Raw genomic sequence first — 19,039 nt, 5'->3', positions numbered from 1 at the left:
TTCTGGGAACCTATCAGCATAAGACGTAACTATGATGTACAAAGGGAAGTACACAACTCATTATTAAAGCACAGCTACGATGGGAGAGAGTTCTCCAAGACAGTTACTTGACTATTGGAATGATGGAAAAAGAAGCAGGAAGGAAAAAAGCAGTAAGAAGGAATATAATGAAAATGCCACAGTAAGTCTATAATGCATAAGAGAACAAGAAAGAGTAGACTAGTGGATAGGACACTAGCCAGACCAGGGAGAGACAGAGCTCATGGGCAAATTGCTTTAGATCACATCCTACTCATGTTCCTAGGTGCCTAAATGTGTTCCAAGAAGAATTTAAGCACTGATTCATAAAAGTAATCCAGATTGACCTTGTTCCCACAGCTGCAGAACTGCATAGCCATCTGGTTTCATGAGAAGCCTCCATTTTGTCCTGAAAAGATCCCTACACTTAGGTTTGCATGCATGCTCAGAAGTGATCCAATTCAAGCACCTAGATGCCAACACCTGCCTGTGCAGCATCACTCTCCATCTTCATGCTGGGAGATGCCTAAACCCTGCCTAAGTCCTCCAGCTACAGGTGCCCACAGAGCATCAGTAGCATGAAGTACAGCACACGGCACCCCATGGTAACTCTCAAACAGCTGTGCGGGTAGCAATACCGAACACTTCTTGCAGAACAGTCTGTGGGGTTACAGCACTGGAATAGGTGGGGGAAGCTGGGTTTGAGGCTGTGTTCAGCCTGAGGTGATTCAAACCTAAATCTCCCACTTCTTAGGAGGGTGCTCTAAACATCTGGCTACTGCATCAGTTGGGTAGACTCTTGTCCAACGGGCAACCAGCAGCATTAGATTCAGAGGGCCAGAAGAACAAGCAAAAGGCAGCCTGACTATGTATGTCAGTCAGTGATGGGACCTTTATGAGGGTAAGTGAAAATTCAGTTAACAATATATTATTTCTTTTGCCTGTACATAAGAAAGAACAAAGTAACTGTGCAAGTGATGGAATGTCTTGCTTTTAGGACATGAAGGCTATTTCACTAGCAGTTTCTTAAAAATATCCTTTTAAGTTTCCTCTTTGGAGAAAAGGAAAAAGAGAGAAAACATGGATATGATACCTTATTATTATTGGTAGGGTTAGCAAGTGTAGCCTGGGTACACCCAGGAGAGTGTGCCCTGTCTTCCAATGACAGTGATGGGAGTCAGGCAGGGTGCTGGTGGAGGGGCCGGCTACTAGAGGAGTTCCCTCTCCTCTCTACAGAGCCAGGCAGAGACCAAGTGCTTAACTATATACTATTTATTACTATAATAAATACATATACTTAAGATCAAACATGAAATATTTACAATAAAGCTTATCATGACACTACATATAATATCCCACAATCTCCATAAACCGGAGAATTTACAACATATGTAATAATTATAATTAACACATTAAACAAGATAGTTAAGGGTACAACACGATAAACACATATGGGGAAGCAACTTATATAACCCAAATAGGTTAATCAGAAATGTTCCCTTAAACCTACCAAGTAACAATACAAATATACACATTAATGCATTAAGACACTATATAAACTCCCTTAAAGAATACCCATACCTTAACACAACAACAATCACCAAAATAGGGAGTGCACACAGCACCCCCCCTCCCCCGAGGGGGTTCCCTGGAGCCTCTCCCCTGCAGGGCCCTGGGATGTGGACACACCCCTGCCGCAATGGAGGGTGCAGGTGACGGACCCTCCTCTCCCATGCCCCCTGCTTCCTCAGCAACTCATACTTCCTCTCTGAAGCAGCCAAGGCTCGTCCCCTGGTGGCTGATCCCACAAGAGCCTCCTCCAGCGGCACCTTTGGCTGTCCCTGATGGCCCGGTGCCCCGCACTGGGAGCCCAGGGTTTTCTCTCTCTCTCATCAGGCTCCAGCTCCCCTTTCCCAGGCCCTGCTCTGGTCACCAGGGCTCTTTTAAAGGCAGAGCCACACGGCGGGCTCAGGTCACTCGGCCCAGGGCCAGGGCTAACTTGAGCAGTCATGAGCTGCTCCTAAGGCGGGTTCTCCATGTGCCGACCCGCGCACTGAGTGAAGCCTGAGCAGCCGGGAGCAGGGTGGATTCTCCATGTGCTGATCTGCCTACCGACTACCCAACTGCTTGCCAGGTTCGCAGGCTTAAGCCTCTTCGAGTGGCTCCTAGAGCCTGATCACCACGTGCCGATTCGCGTACCGCTGAAGCTCAGGCGGGGTCCTGAAGATGGCTGTCTCCAGAGCTCCTCGCTATCCCTCATCGTCTCTCCCCCCAGTGTGCCAAGTACACTCCCCTTTTATACTCTTCAGGGGCTCCCCCTCCAAAGGTCTCTGGACCTGGCTGTCACAGTTGAGATTCAGGTCCAGCAGCTCCTTGCCCCCTCCCTTCGGAAAAGGGCATGGCCTTGCTTCCCTTTTGCTGCCTCCGGATTGGTGGATGGGCTCCACAAATCAAACAGCAGACCCAAGTCTAGAACTAACCCAAGCCCCAAAAAGGTAAGCCTGCTCCACAAGCCAGTCAATTGGTGGGTAAGATATTGTCAATTGACTTCATATTTTTTGACCAGTTAAAGATTATAGCAATTAAAAAAAACCAACCAACCAAAACAAAACCTACATTTTTTGGTAGACATAAGACTTTATTGCTTGTTGACACATTCCTTAATGGAAAATGTGTGCTTTTTCTATGTATTATTTGGACCTATTAGTATGTATTAATTTATTTATTACAATTTTTGACCAATTAGTCAATTGACTGAACTTTATTTGATTGGTCAAATACTCAACCCCTATTACTAGTACAGTTAGACAGGCCTCAGGCAAAGCAGAGGCCTTCTGTGCTGGGCGTTGTACAAACTATACTAAATGCAAGTCAGAGACTTTATAGTCAAAAAGAAGTGTTTCAGAAGTCTCCATGTCCATATCATCCCAGTGGGCAGACTCCCCCCTTTCACCTTCAGGCATCTGATTGCAAGGTCAGAGCCACAGAAAGTGCTCATTAGTCTACACTGTTGTTGAAGTTTATTTGGCAAGGACCTAGTGATGTGGTTTCTTTACTCCTGCATTACATCCATTAAAAAAGTTTTCCAGTGAAGCTGTTGTGCCTTTATATCTTCTAGTTAAGCCTTTTAGTTAAACTTGGGCATTAACTTGGTTAGAACATATGGCTAGATGTCTTCTTTAGAGCTTCTACGAATAAATAATACACTATTATAAAAATTTTTAGGAAATGTCACAGTTTTTTTAAAGTAACATGTATGCTTTGCAGGCTACTTTAAAACTTGAATCTCAGCCATTTTTAATTTTAAGAGAATCAATAGGATCATGTGATGTATTAATCATTTGCCCAGTTCACTCTTTTAAGTCAGTTTTGAACCTGAATAACAAAGATGCCAGGAATCTCATTAGAAGCAGAATCCAATCTCTCAGGTCCTTTGTGCTTTCACTGAGAGTTTCAGATTGCTGCTCTCTTGAAATATCCAGTCCTAAATAGGTCACAAATATTTTAAATAGAGCTAGGACAATGATTTGACATTTGGATGTGGCTTATATTTGAACTAGGATCCAGTTCAAAAGCACTGGCAGCACAGAAGCATTTTAGGATTTCCATCTTGCAAATGATTAACAACAACATAGAAAACACAGATAACAGCTACATCAACAAATATTTCTATTTTGATTCTGGAAAGAGGCAGAAGGATGTATTCAGACTGCATGAAGATGATGAGGTGCTTTCTAGTCCAACAGTCACTAAAGAGGGTGTTAAACAGCAACCACTATCTATAAAGATTTTTCCGTCAACATGTGTGGGTAAGAGAGTTTAGCAAGGTGATCTGTTACCACTGACATTGGTTTCTTTAGTGAATCTTTCCAGAACTTCAGTTCTGGAAACAATACAAAAAGCTAACATGGAATGCAACAGATTAAAAAACAAAAAAACCAAACCCTTGCAGAATGGGTGTATAACTAATACCCGCTAGTGTAGCTGTCTGGAAAATGGGACTTGACAAAGAAACCCGATTTCATCCTTTAATGAGATTGCTAGTTTGGTTAATAAAGGTGACCGGGTGGATAATAGTCATAGGCTCTTCCAAGGCATTGACTTAGGACTGTACAACATTCTCCTTATAAATTAGTTCTCTAAAACATTGGCACAGCACATGTTGAATGAATTAAGTGCCTGACAGATCTCAAAAAGGAACCATCATTAAAAAGGGGTATGTCTAGTGGGGTTCGTTGCTAGGCTGATCCCAATCAATATTTTTTTATGAGTGACCTAGAAATGCATGTCAAATCAGTACTGATCATTCAGGGTGCCACAGAGAATGGCAGAATGACCGATAACGTTGTGGATAGGGCAGGCAGGCAGAACTATCCAAAGTGCTTGGTAAACTGGATCTGTTCAAAGAAACTGTTTTAATATAGCTCAGTCCTAGTCACATGCCCCTACATCTCCAGAACTGGTGACAGTATGCTGGAAAGCAGCAACTCTGTAAGTGCCAATAGGGTCATAATAGGTAAATAGCTCAACATGAGTTACTGGTTCAGTGCTATGACAAGAAAGGGTTAATATTGATCCTTGGAAGAATGAACAAGAGAGTAGTGAGTGGGAAGGCAACTTTGTTGGAAAGGCTGACCAATAGACTTGAAAAGCTGGAGAAGGTGCAAAAGATCCACAAGATGACTGGAGGCCTGCAGAAAGTGACTTCCAGAGAATTTCTTAGAAGATTAAGGAGGATGAAAGGGCTCTAGAATGGAGAGGAGAAAGGTCTCGCCAAAACTAATGGCTAGTAGCTGAAGCCAAATGCATCTAAATGAGCAATTAGGCACAAATGTCATTAGTGAGAATGAGTAACCATCGGAACAAACTACCAAGTGATGCATTCTCCATCATTTGAACGCTCAAGGCAAGACTGGATGCCTTTTTGCAGATATGCTTTAGTTGCACACATGACCGAGTTCAAGATAGGGACAAATGGGTGATCCAGGAGGTCAGACTACAAGAGCGAACTAATGCTCTGACCTGCAGTTTTGTAAAAGGCTACCCGCATACAATATGAATTAAAAAACTGTGCAGGAGCAGTCACTCACAACCTTTCAGATACCGTAATCCTGCAAATTCTGAAAATGCCTTCTCATATAATTTTAGGAGACATCTGAACCAGAAAATGGGCCCCTTCTGCTTTTGGATTCTTTATAAATGAAAGCTATAGGAGAGGGGTTGGAGCCGCTTATTCCAAACTGAAACCTCCCATCAGCATTCAAGGAACTAGAATTTGAAGTTGTGGATTAGGAAATCAGGCAAATTTGGATCAGTACATTAGTACAAACAGACTTTCTTTGTACTGTGTCTGCTCTGAAGGCTTGCTGGCCAGCAGAAAAATGAAACATTGAAGAGAAATAAAGACACACATATTCATCCCATTACATTATGAGGTTTGCAAGCCCCGACAGATTACCCTCAGAATTCCTCATTGTTTTCCTTTCTCTCTCCTTTTAGCTTGGTGGAGAAAGCGAGGCGGAGAAGGATAACAAAACACCCCTCTGGCCTTAATCCAAAACTGACACAAATCAGGATCATTCACTGGACGCCAGTTTGCTCCAGCAGTCACGGTTTTCATTTTATTTTTTCATATAAAGTGTTCATCTTTGCAGTGGAAGGGGGGGAAAAATAATGAGAATACACTTTCACAATAGCCCAGTAATGGTGATTTAAAAAAAAAATCCATGGGTGGGGGAACAGGACCTGCTTACTGTGGTATAAATTGACCTTATGCAGAGATGTACCCCAACATAAATCACTCCACTCTGGGCCAAAGGTCTCTTTCCAAGTGAAAAGCCACTTTACCCTTGTGTGTTAGACCAGGGTACCCGTCATGTGTCCACTCCCTCAGTTTTATACCTGGGGTAGCCCTTTGCTCAATGCAATCTAGCTCCCCGGCCACCTGGTGACTGGGCGCTGTAATAGCACCTAGTGCAGGCAACCAGCTTCGGAGAAACGGTAGGATAAGGATCTCCATTTGCTAGAGAGTAAATTTACCATGGAGTAGAAGCCATAGTAAGTTACTCCGTAGTATTTATGTCTGGTGTCCACACCCTAATAGATCATGATGAAAAGGAAGAGGAAAAGTAGGGGGAGAACCACGAAGATGAAGTTCACTCACCGAACCAAAACTAAAAAGCACTTGCATGTTAATAAACAGAACATGGATCATGGCATGACTTTCGTCTCTGGATCAATAAATTTGATCAAAAGTTGACTAATCCTTTAGGTGCTAAGTGGAAAAAACAAAAAGGATTATGCAGATCACTTGTTTCTCTTCTGGGATATACTGTAATGGGAAGGAATATTCAGAAAATGTCAGGGTTAAAGTTGGCCCCATTCAAATTAGTGGGGCCAGGATTTCTCTCTCTACATCCATGACTAATACACTGCTGTGTTTGGTGTTGGGTTTGATCTAGGGGCCTGGCTATTTAAAGAGAAACTCAAGGCTCCTGGGCCTAAAATTAGACCTGCCAGCTGTGTTTTGGTTTGCAGGTCTACAAATGGCACCATCCCTTGCTCCATTCTTGACAGCAGGCAGGAGTTAGAGGCATAAAAGCTCTCACACCAAAGAAGCTACTTAAACTGATCCAGCAGGTGAGCAAAGCTAAGCCTGGGGGAGGTGCATGGTGGTAAAGGCAGAGCAACTCAGCAGCTCCGGTTTATTGTACAAGGCCAGCACTTGCACATGTGCAGGCTCCATGGGTGCCTGTAGACATGCTCGTCCACATTCACAAGTATTAAGCCCCTGCATGTTTCAAAATGGCTATGGGGCAGCTCTACCTAAACCTCATCAAATGAGCTTTAGATAAATCATCTTGTGACCATTTTGAAATGTGCAGGGGCTTAATACACATGACAGTGAGCCATTTTAATTAGAGCAGCTGTCTGGGAACCACTCCAATTATAATGCCCAACCCCCACCACCATTCCTGAGCATGTGTATAGGCAGTCCATGTTCCCACTCTCATGTTGGAAAGCAAGAAATCACCAGGCTTATGGGGATAAGAGATACTGAACTGAAATTCCACCTTCTGTTAACTAAGTGTAAGCCCTGGCAGACTCCATGGCGTTTCCTGGATATCAAAATTTACTTACGAATTTTGCAGATGCATTTCACCTAAATGACCTGCTTTATTAAGAGATTAATTATGGGTTGATTTATTGTGGGTCATCTTTCTTTAAGGCTTTTGGACGATTGCTTCACTTTCCCAGTACTCAGTGCTAATGACTCACCTGCATTGTGACGTGGCTGCTGGAAAGCTTCCCATCAGGACTGCTGCAGCACTCAGCAGATTTGGAAGGCACTATCAATACTAGGACTGCAAGGAAAGAGAGGCTTAAACAAAAGGTTAGTCACCACCACTGAGAGCTAGTGAAAGCCCTGCCAAGTCCTAGGAAGGAGCAGCCTTTGGTCTTCCAAGGTCCACAGGAGGAGGTTATGGGTAGAAGTGTGGATGGCAGAGAGGGGGGGACTTGTGGACAGGAGGAGGCCCCTCAGAGGGAGGATTTCTGCAAAACAGAAATCAAGGATCCACAACCCAACACGGGAATAAAACAGAAGCTTTTTTTGTTTTTATCTCACAAGCTTCACCGACTCTCCTGCAATGTGCTCATTATTGTGCTGGCTGTCAGCAGGTGCTGGGGGGAGGGGAGGGGGGACACAACCATCTTGCACTTTCCCATCCTGCTAAATTGGAGAGGGGGAAAGCTCCTGGGAAACTGGGAGGTGGTTGCCCAGGGTGCCTGTTGGTTGGAGAAGGTTAGGATCTCCCCACCCAGCCTTCCTCCAGCATCGCCAAACCTGTCAACAAACTCAGTGCAACAGGTTCACTCCTGGCCCCTCCCAGCACTGAAATACAGCTACTTCTGGGGTGGAAGTGTGACTAGGGTCAGAAGCATCAGGTCTGGAAAGGCAGAAAGATCAGCCAGGAATGGAGAGGGGCAGGGAAAGCCTGGCTACAGGGAGCATCAGAGAAAAGCAGTTACCTGTTGTACTTAGAGCCATTGCAGGGAAAGGCAAAAGACTTTTGAGAAGCGAACACTATGCTTGAAAAACCGTGTGGTGGATGCCGTTTCACCAGCCAGAAAAAGACAAGGGGTTGAAGCCTCTTGAGATCATACCGTAGGCTGATTATTGGCCTGATTTTATCCTCACTGACATCAATAGCAAATCCCACACTGACTTAATAAAATGGTGCAAGATTGTGCCCCAGGACAACAGCTGTCTATTGGATCACTACATTAATGAGGTCAGGATTGGGTTAGGATTTGCCTTTCTTTCCCTCATGGCACTGCACAGTTAGGAGAACAGATGGATCAATGCCCAATATAAACACCCACCAACATTGAATTAGCTACTGAGAGGTAGGAAATTGTCAGGTAATAATGAGTGAGAGAGCAGTTGAGAGCACATGGATTGTTTCCTTTTATCCTTACAAATAGCAGTTGGTGTAAATTTTCTGGTGTCTAGTCTGGTGCCGGTCTCTGCAGTTTCTAATCAATTGTTGCCTATGGGTGGATAAACAAGCTTGTTCATCCATCAAGTGTGTCCTCTCACCATTGTTACACAACTGCTTTGCTTCTATACCAAGCATTGATCAATAAAAATGTATTTGCAGGGAGAAAATAATTCACACCAGTTGATCTATGTGAGGCAGCCTGTAACCTTAAAGCTCTTGCAATGCTTTCTGCCACATACAATTGGTATCTCTCTTCCCCTTAGGGCTAAGCTGCCACCATTAGTTTTCTTTTACCATGGGGTAAGAGCATAGATACAGGGAGTTACTGAGGAACAGTGGTTCTGAAGTCTCTGCCTTCCTTCTACTTCACCCTGATTTGGTCTTGTGTCTGTGCCCCCCCCATGAACTGCTAAAGATGCTTATTGGTATAGGGTAAGAGACACCTGTTTTCCCCTTTACCATCAGATCATAATCTGCAGTCATACAGAATGATTAGAAATGAAAATTAATTTAATCAGTGGAAACTAGGCTTGATTGATAGGATTAACACTGCATAATCAGGGGCCAGTCATCAAAGTCAGACAGCTAAGCCCACATTCAAGCATACATGTGCACCTGCTTGCCAAGGAGACATACACAATTACTCTAGTTATAGAGGAAAATAAGGTAATGGCTCAGAACTGGCAATCTGGTCCCCAGTGAGCTGCTTGTTCTAACAAACACCCGTTTAGCTCTTTCCTGCATTTGTGTATTTGCATTAGTTTCCTGAATTTGGAAAACTCTTGCATTGTTTCACCTTATGTGGCTGATATATGCCCGCAGCCTGATTAACCACTAATGACTATAAAAATAGAAGATCAAAATTAGGAAAGGCATGTGGCAGTGCTTACTGGTAACAGAATACTCTTCTACAAAAGGACTCTGGGCTGGATCCAGTGGATTTAGGCACCTAAGTGTGACCATATCCCTTTTTCAGGGACTTGAGTGTGGACAAGGTTCACACTTAAGTGCCTATTAAGTGGAGAAAGATTAGGTTCAATATATGTCACAGGAAGTGCTTTCAGTGTTGCCTATAATTAAGGTTACCCAGCCCTTCCCATTTGATGACCCTTATTTTCATTTGCTTATAATTTTGCCAGGCCAAACATTAGGTCCGAAATGCTGCAGGCCAGCTGCCTGACTCAGGTTGATTTTTTTCCTCCAGAATAGTTCTGCAATTTCAAAGACCAAAGTCAGAGGAAAAGTTGCTGTTTTTGCAAGCGTAACTGTTTGACTGACTTGAACTAGTTGTGCAAGGAGCCTGGAAGTGGAACAAGGAGAATGGGACTGAGATAAGGAGCCTACCATGCAGGAGAGACAGGAACAGTGTGGAAGTGATGGGACAGAAGGGATCGAGCCTGGGGATGACTGGTGACAGGGAACTCTCTGTGCCCACTAGATCCCACTCCTCTCCGGAGCCTGGTCTTCCTAGGTCTCAATGTTTCTCTGTTAGCAGTACACTACTGTGAACCCACTCAAAGATATGTCTGTCACTGGTTCCCTTATAGTATAACAACCTACTAGTGCTGTCAGCTGCATGGTTAGATCAGGTGGCAAAGTTAGCGCAGTGGATTTGAATGTTCCAACCCTATTTAGTGACATCTCCCTGGTTTGTATTATTTCGAGGATGGATTTTGAGTTGTTCTTCCCGCATTTTGTATGCAATTTCTTAAGGGTTTCTATATGTTCTACAAAGTGTTCCAACTAGCTGTAGCCACTCTGGCTTCCAGTTTGACCTTTTTCTCCAATAACAGAGAAAATCCTCATTTTTCCATGTTTTTCTGCAGTGAACGGAAAACCCAGATCCCTGTAGCGTGACCCCACCCACTAATCTTGCGACCCCATTTAGGGTTGCACCCCAAGGTTTGGGAACCGCTGGTCTACAGCCTTGCACCCTAATGAAAACACAGACTAACGGCTTAGATCACACGTTTCAGTTCTGCAATCATTCAGCTCCACCCTGGTTCAATAGATTTGTTAAAAACCACACTTGTTACTGGACCCGAGATTGTATGGGCCAGTTCTTTAAGAAGTCTCAGAGGAGGAGTATTCAGGCCCCGTCACATGAGTGCACTGAGTTCGGTGGGTTTTGTCTCCCTTTAGGTGTGGTAATTTCCATTTTCACATCCTTAAGACTTCACTGATATTTTTTTCATTACCAATATATCCTCATTCACCTAATTTTTCCTCCTCCTGTGTATTAGAACACACTTCCTAGTCCAACTTTGCCCTTTCATTTCCTGGTTCAAGTCTGTCATTACAACCTCAGTCCCAAAAATTATTCCTCCAGTGTAATGGGAGGCTCCTAACCCCATTACAGGAAGGAGACTGCATGGGAGGAAAAAGAGAGAGCTGCAACTTTAAAGCCAGGCTGAGCCAGCTGAACGCAGTGGCCCCTGAGGCTATATAAACCCAGCTCTGGGGAGAGGTAGACCCTGGCAGTGCTAGGAAGAGGAGCAACCTGGTGACAGAGCCAAAGCAATAGGACTTTTTGGACTTCTAATTGTGATTAGGTCCAAAGGAGGGCTGGAGCTGGGAGAAACTTGGTAGGATTGAGGAAAGCCTGGGGAGTGCCTGGAGAAGAGACACCCAGGGGAGAGTTGAGTTTGGCTTCGGTTTTTTGTAAAGAGGAACCTATGCTGTGAAGCATGGGGTAGCTGTGAGAGGAGCTGGGAGGCCACAGTGGGCACTCTGGAGAGTGCATGGACTGCTCATGATGTGAGGCTAGCAAGTCTAGGGGAGACTGCCTAGGGGCTGGCCTGGCTCAAGAGGAAAGAGCGAGAGACTGATGAGCCTGAGGGGCTGACAAGGTAGGAAGTTGGTGCATGGACAGAGGAAGTTTCATTGAGACCAAGAGCTGTGAGGGTCTGAGCAAGAACAGCCCAATGATGCGAAAAGAGAAAGGGGTGCCTAAGACGGCTCTCCAACCAAACTGAGGAACTACTCCTTAACAACTGACAGTGTCAAAAGCGTGGCGGGTGAGAGCGAGGCTGTTGGGACATCAGGTGGGCAGGTGAGAGCTGACTGCAGCAGACCACGTTCAAGTCTTCTGCCCTGCCGTACCCAGATAAAGACCATCCTTCAGAAAGAATCCTCTTACCATCCTCAAAACCTCTCACGGCACCCGTCCTTAACCCACCCACTGACTATTTGCATTATCTCACCACAGTCTCATCCTCCATTCTCCAGGCACCTGAAGATCACCCGAGCCTCCACTCCTCCAGTGTCTTCCCAGCCCAGTGGGGTCACCCTTGATGCAGTCCCATAGGGACCTGACAGTGTTGTTTTTCCCCCTATGAGGGATGGTCAGTGGCTTCTTCCCTGACCCCAAAAGAAATCTCTTCAGTCTTAGGTCCACATGTTGTTTCCCTGATCATGGCAAATGGCACATCTTTTCATTCTCTGGATCAATCTTTGTGACCAGACTGTTGATATTTCTTTCCAAGACAAAAGGATCTTTCTCCTCCTGATGCAGGGGTGAATCTCTGGTCTCTCTCAGTCATTTAATGTCTCCACTGCTCCTTTGGTTGTGGTCTTCCTTGAATGATCTCCTCTCTTCCTGGGGGACTGGCTCTTCTCTTTTTTTTTTTTTTTTGCCAGCCCTTTTGTGTCTGCCTCTTTCTTCTTTGGATTCTCCAGTGCTGGTCCTCACAGTGAGATCTGTTTTTTTCCTTCACTAACTGATCTTCTCCTGCCTCATTCCCGTAGTCATGTGCTTTCACAGATCTACCCTTCTCAGAGCCTGCCCTTTAGATTCCTTTCATTCAGAAAGGGTTACAAGTCTTGAACTCCCTGTTCAACATTTCCTCTCCTCTCCTGCACTGCATCCTCAGCTCCCCAGTCAAACGCTACCATTAGTCACGTCCAATGAGCGTGGCTGTGCAGTATGTGGTGCCACAGACATGTCTGTAGCACCATATTCTTCACATTCATTTGTTCTCTGTGCTGCAAGGGAGCAGCATGGCAGGTGGTTTTTGGGGGGCGGGGGTTTGACCCCTGGATACCTGCACAGAAAAAAAGAGGAGTGGCGCACATTCAGGCAGTGCGCATGGCTCAAAAGTGAAGCTGGGCTGCGTGGAGCCGTGCTCTGGCTGCTGGCCAGCCTCTGCGTGGCAAAATCATCACTGCCGCAGCCCTGGGAGGACCCCAGGACCCCAGGTAAGGCTGCTGGGGCCAGCCCAGTGCTATCCCCTATGGCCCCCGGGGTAACTTGTTGTGCACCAGAGCATATGTGACACAGGTATCCCTGGAAAACCAAACATCTGCACCATGCGTGGACGTGGCCATTGAGTCCAGCTGCATCTCGGGTCTGATCTTCTCTTCCGTGAACTCAGTGAGCTACCACTTCATGCCTAGATTCCCACTCAAGGTGATGGACCCTGCAGCTTCTAGGTCCAGTATCTGAGGTGTCTCTGGAATTCTTTAGGTGTCCCTCACCACCACTGACTTTTCTCCCTCCTCCTTCCTTTCAAAGGAAAAAATACTCCACCTTTAAATTCCCACCCCAAACTCCCCTGTTTACTGCTCCCTGGTTGCTTGCTGCTTGGCTCCGTTCCCTTGGTCAGCCTCGCCTCTTGCTTAGGCCCAGCACTTAATTGTATGTGAGCTGTGATCAGGACCCTTTGCATTCTCAGCTGCAAGGCCTCCATCCTACTCACGACATGGAGCCCCTGAACCGACTCTGCAAACTGCAGCTGCAACAACCACAGAAGAGCACGTTTGAAAAGCAGAGGCAACTCCAGTTCATTGCCAGTATTATTTATAGTCTATACAGGCTCCAACCTGTCATGCTTGATACTGCACAGCATGTAGTCAGACTGTTCCCCTTGCAAAGAGTTCGTAGTCTAAACGCACAAAACAACGGCAAGGTGAGAGGGGGAGCAGTCGCAAAGAGCGGAAGTGTCTCACCCAAGTGGGTAAGTGATGGGACTGGAACTAGAACTACTAGGCAAAGCTGCATGGCTGGCTATGGAGGAAGGCTATGCAGCCATGACTTCTGCCCACATCTTAGGACTAGCCCAGCAGCATGTCAAAGGCGCTTACATGGCTTCCTATTACTGTAATATCTCAGCATGCCTTAATATGATTACCTGAATTTTGCAGGCAAGGAGCAAAAGCAGGTCTGCTGAATCCTGACCATAGGAACAACCTTCCTCTCGCTTCAGGGGTGCCACATTTCTGGGATGGGATGGGATGGAGCATTCAATCCATCTCCCTTCAAACACCCACACCTGCTATTGCAGTTTCAATGGGCTAAGCCTTTCATACAGGCTTTGCTCACGGGATGAAGATTTGTCTTAAAGCTTACAGGGATTTATGTTGTATGTTACTATATAAATCTTGACTTGCGTTACAGCTATTTAACAACGGAGGGAGTAAATCCTATTGATGCTCAAGACGGATTCGTCCTGCGTGGGCCAACCGGCTGTCTCTTCCTGGTGTGTAAATGTGCTCTCAATGAACTCCAGAAAAAAATACCCCACTGAAAATGTATTGGCAACACTAAACTACCGTGAAATCGGTCAACTCAGAATATCTAATTAGTGAAACTCCTGATTTTTCAACATTCAAGTTATGGTTTTTACAGTATATTATCTTCAGTTTAGAAGAGTTTTGTCTGTGGTCAGTCTTCTGTTCTTAATGCACACATTGCATTGGATCCTGTTTGAAATTATTAAATGGTTAAAGATCAACTAAACCTAGTGAACTATAGTTCAGAAAAGCATAACTCTCACATATGGGGTCAGTACTGCTTGTCAGTGCAATTAACTTATACCGAACTCGACTATTTATGTGAATAAGTATTCACAGTCTGTATCTATATTTGCTTTTCTTATCAGCTGACATCTGTCAGCCGCACCTGATTTTCATGAATGGCTTTGCTCTATACTGTATGAGAAAGACACTGTTAGAGAAAGAGGTATGGAGTACTTTAGTGTTACCATAAATATACACTAGGGGATGCTCTTGGGTCATCATTAAGAGATAAACTGCCTTGTCTTGTGTCTCAGCTGTGAGGAGTTTACTTTTAACCTGGCATGAAGATTAGAATAAGTTGTTTTCAAATGAAAAAAGTGTAACGTGAAACTAATAAAGGATACTGATAAACCTCCTCTTTTCCTTCTGCAGCTGAAATGCTATTAAATTCAGGACTTAAAAACTAGAAGTTTGTAGGGGTTTTCTAAAAATGACCTATCACATGTATATCATATGGAGCAGGACAGTGAAGCAGATCCTGGAGCTGATAATGACTTTGGTGTAAATGTTCACAAAGGGACATGCTCAAAGCCTTGTGCAACAGACATCATGTCATAAAAAGACCTAGCCGTTCTTGCGGAGGAGAGTTTTGGGGCACTATTCTGGGTTTCTTTTTGCCCTCAAAACTCCCACTAAAGCACCTGGATTTAAGCTGTAACTTGACCAAAAATTGAATCATTAAAAAAACCAATAAGGAAGCTGGTTTCTAATGCTCTAACTTCTTTGACCATCTCATTCAGTTCAGGGCAAGTTTTCCAGCCCTAACCTGCAAGCTGCTCAGTGTGGGAAGACTTCCTGCATGTGTCAAAGTACCTTTGAAATCAGTGGGATTGTGTGTAGGCACACATGGAAGAACTTGCAGGATGGAGAATCATCTAAAAAAAACTTTGAACAAGTGTTTAACTAGATGAGCAGTCCCATCCATTTCAGTGTACCTAAGTGCTTGAAGGTATGGATGCCTTTGTTTCTCGACACCAGTCCCCACATTACTAGGCAGCAAACAAGTGATTCATTTTTCTTTTTATATCTGCACCCATGTACACACAAATACTGGTGATAATACTTAGTGCTGCTCTAGCACCTCTCATCGGAGGTTTTCTTCAGTCACTGGTTTGAAAGCTACACTTATTGAAAGTGCCTTTTTCAGCAACCTCCCTTATGTCATCCCTCTAAGAAAGCTATTGCCTAGACTGTAACAACTCTCCAGAAATGTAACCAATGGATGCAAGTGTAAACTAAATGTCAGGGGAGACCAGAAAAATCAAAGAATAATCCATTGTAAATTAGGGGGGTTGAATATACTCCAAGCACTTTCACTTAGAATCACATAAAGCTTTGCTAATACAATAATTTAAAAATGCAGCTAAATTATCTACTGGGAGACTCCCCAGTGAGCTGAACCTGTGCTACAGCTTAATTGTTTGGGCTCAACTCCATTTGGACTGGCCTTCACTGGTTTTATTCATAGAAGGCCTATATTCATGTGATTAAGAGCAGCAGCAGACCCTGTGATTTTTCAGCCTGGGGAAAACTCCCATAGGAAGCCTCTTAACTTATCCAAGAGAAATTTTTATAGGCCGTTCTCTTTACCTATAAATGACTCTAAAGCAAAGGTAGATTTTGCAAGAGACTCGGTGTAACATATAGGGACATATACTTAATGATTTCAACTGCAGAAACGGTGTATTAGGCATGAGACGTCTCAGTCCATCAGCCTTTCTGTTCAGTGTGTCTGAGGCTGCGGAGGAGGATAGGCAATGATGCATGCGGATGGTGAGGGGTGTCTGACTTCAGCATCCTGTTCAAATAAGACTGAATCTTCTCTTACACCACAGCAAAACAAGGGTAAATCCAGTTATCTAACCCAACCAGATAAAGTTTGGACAGACAAGCTACACAAAGGTTGCCAAAGTGTAAAAGAAAAAACCTGGGGCTTTTGGTGTCTGTCAAGGATACGTGTAATCGATGCCCACCGTTCTGGGCTGTCACCCCTGTGTTCATTCCACAGCAGGGTCGACTCCTAATCTGCGCCCCCCTCTCCTTTCTCCCAGAGCCAGGTGCAGTTCTTCTTTATTTTTATTTTTTTTTTTAATAGAAATCATGCCCAAAAACCAACAGCAATATCCTTTTCCCACTCCCTCTTATTTTGGGCACTGGCATGCCTCTGCCCCAGCTATCTCTCAGCCACATATGTTGTATAGCTGCTCCACTTTGGGTTTGGACTGTCCTTTGTGCCCAGGTCCTGAAGAAAGACCCCTGAATGTTCCCCTTTCCTAAGTCCCACCTATTTTTTTTGTGCCTACACAGTGACCAGAAGCTTGGCTAGTCATGTCAGCTGCTTAGCTTTTCTAAGGGACATTCCAGGCCTGGTTTAATAATTTTGAACTAATTAATTGAGCTCACTAGTTCGCCTCAGACATTTTCATTTGGGGGAGATTGCTCTTTCAACTTCATTTCCCTTTCTGGGGTGTTTGCAGGGATAGAGCGTCTGGCTCTAGGAAGAGTGGCAGACGGGAAAATCTGTGTCCCTTCTGCTTCACAACCCTGGTGAGCATCTCATTAAGGAGCTCAGGTGGTTCTGGGAGCAGAATACATTTTACCCCTCATCAGCCTCCTTTTGGTCCCTCTTCCCCAGGCTGGAAAGCAGCCTGTGCTGGAAAAGCCAGCTCTTCTGGGCAGTGGAGGACTTCCCATGAGACGAGTGCTTGCAGCCCAGCCTTGGCAGGGTTCCCTCAGCCACTTTCCCCCTAGCAGGAAAGACTAAGAAAGTCATGGCCAAACCTGTCATTAGGGGAGTGAAGCCAGAAAGACCACGCACCTAAAACTGTACGGTCTGCACCAACAGCCACGTGTGATTTCAGATCTTGGCAAGTTACAGGTGGGGGATACTGGATACAGCCTGGAGGCTTCTGAGCCGGTTCCCTTCCCTTGCTGCCACTTCTAGCAGAGGCCCCTCAGGCAATCACTGCTGTACTCTTATATACCCCAGGCACTAACAACTCCATGAGGAATACAGGCCTCTGGCCCCTGTGGACCAGAAAGCGTAGACCTTTTGGGAAACCAGGCCAGAATCTTGCTCAAGAGACCTAGAAGGAGCCTTATGACTAGAGAGATGCATACTCCCAGCTTCTCGGAGGGTGGGGCTATCCCTGGCCACTTAACATGCACTTGCAGCAGCCTCTGAAACAGGACCATGATGGACAAATTCCCAACAGCTAATGAATAAAATCAGAAATGTTTTTCTCTATTTGCTTCCACGGATGGTATCATGGAGAATGATCCTTTAGACCTCAACGATTCAGAGAAGGCCACAGACATGTATCGATTTCTCTGAACACATGGGCACATGCAAGAAAATCTTTCCCTTGTGGAGGTAAAAAGCCAACAGGTCAAATGAGTTAAAGGATCAAACAGTAAAATACAGACCAACTTCCAGAGAAGAGACTCTTTCAGACAGAGCATACCATGTACATGTAGGAGGTTTGCAGCTGTCCTGGACAAGCGATAGTTGTATATTCCTCCCCATGCTCCCATGGGAGATATGAAAAGAGGGGTGGAGATTTCCTGCTACTAGCAGGAGACTGAAATAGTATCAGGCTGTTGTCCCCAGCTGCTGCTACAGGTCACCAGAGCCTCACTACTGGGCAGATATTCCCGGTGACCATGATGGGTCACCATGCCCTAACGTCCTGGCTATTGTTCCCAGCTTCTGCTGTAGGTTGTTTTGCTTCATCAGCCCCACAGCAGCTGGTTATGGAGTTATAGGAGAAAAAGGAGTCTAGATGCAGAAGCAATAGTAGGTAGTAAAGGGTCTTTCTTTCTACCCCCAAGACCTTCATCTTAAAATTAAATAAGTCACTGGTGCTTAACTACCTGTCCAAGGGGCTGCATCTTCTGGCCCACAGGGCTTCCCATATGTCTGGAAATTTGGCAACATGGTAATGGTGGCAGCACTAATTGCCATGGCTTCCAGAGCTACAGCAACTTATGCTGACACTGCTTTCCTGCCATCAAATTTCAAGCTTTATGGGGAGGGCTGTGGGCCAAATGACATGGTACCACATGCCAGATCATGGCAGTGCGCAGGGTCAGGCCGCAGCCAGATCTAATGCACAGGGGATCACTCTTGCAGCTGTATCTGGCACATGGGGTCAGGCACCTGTGGACTGACCCTATGCTACATCAATCCCATGGACCAGTCCTGTGCCACTGATCCAGCCTGCAGGGCCAGAATGCTGGGTACCACCGAGACAGGTTTTCAGTATGCACTGCTCTGGTTTTAACCTTTCTTACTATCCAAAAAAAAAAAAAGTGTAGTTATTTTTCTTAATGGTCAGAGGTTCAGTGGTTTTTACTGGGACATTTCCTGAAAAGTGGCCTCCTCACTACACAGGACTTTAACAATCATGACGTCCAAGTCTCAGCCTTGGACAGAAAAGCTCTCGGGTGTCATCATACCAACATAAATAAATAAATGCAAACGTGAATCTGTTAGGGCTCTGTATAGAGAGATGTGGTTCCTTGATTATCTCAAACTCATGGAAAATCAGAAATATGGTGCCAAGGAAATCAATCAGGAAAGTTCATATTGTCAAGTACAAGGTCCTCTCTCAAGAGCGTTAACACGGGATAAATACAGTCCTCATGAAAACAAATGAACAAAAAACCACAAACTAAACTCCTACAGAGAAGTCCAGATCTCTGAAACATGCCAGGTTTTT

General features: G+C 45.0%; 1 long non-coding RNA gene across 1 annotated transcript; it reads left to right on the top strand.

Annotated features, from left to right (window-relative positions):
* The first annotated feature begins 646 nt into the window (after positions 1-646).
* On the top strand, positions 647-14,647 carry LOC109320628. The gene is made up of 3 exons (XR_002103829.1): positions 647-919; positions 7,247-7,411; positions 13,918-14,647. It is a non-coding gene; the product is annotated as an uncharacterized LOC109320628 (long non-coding RNA).
* Positions 14,648-19,039: the final 4,392 nt, after the last annotated feature.

This window comes from Crocodylus porosus, unplaced genomic scaffold (assembly GCF_001723895.1).
Source record: "Crocodylus porosus isolate Cpor-Errol unplaced genomic scaffold, CroPor_comp1, whole genome shotgun sequence".
Classification (NCBI taxonomy): Eukaryota; Metazoa; Chordata; order Crocodylia; family Crocodylidae; genus Crocodylus; species Crocodylus porosus.
Note: the sequence above shows the minus strand (reverse complement) of the source record. Positions and strands in the feature narration are given on the sequence as shown.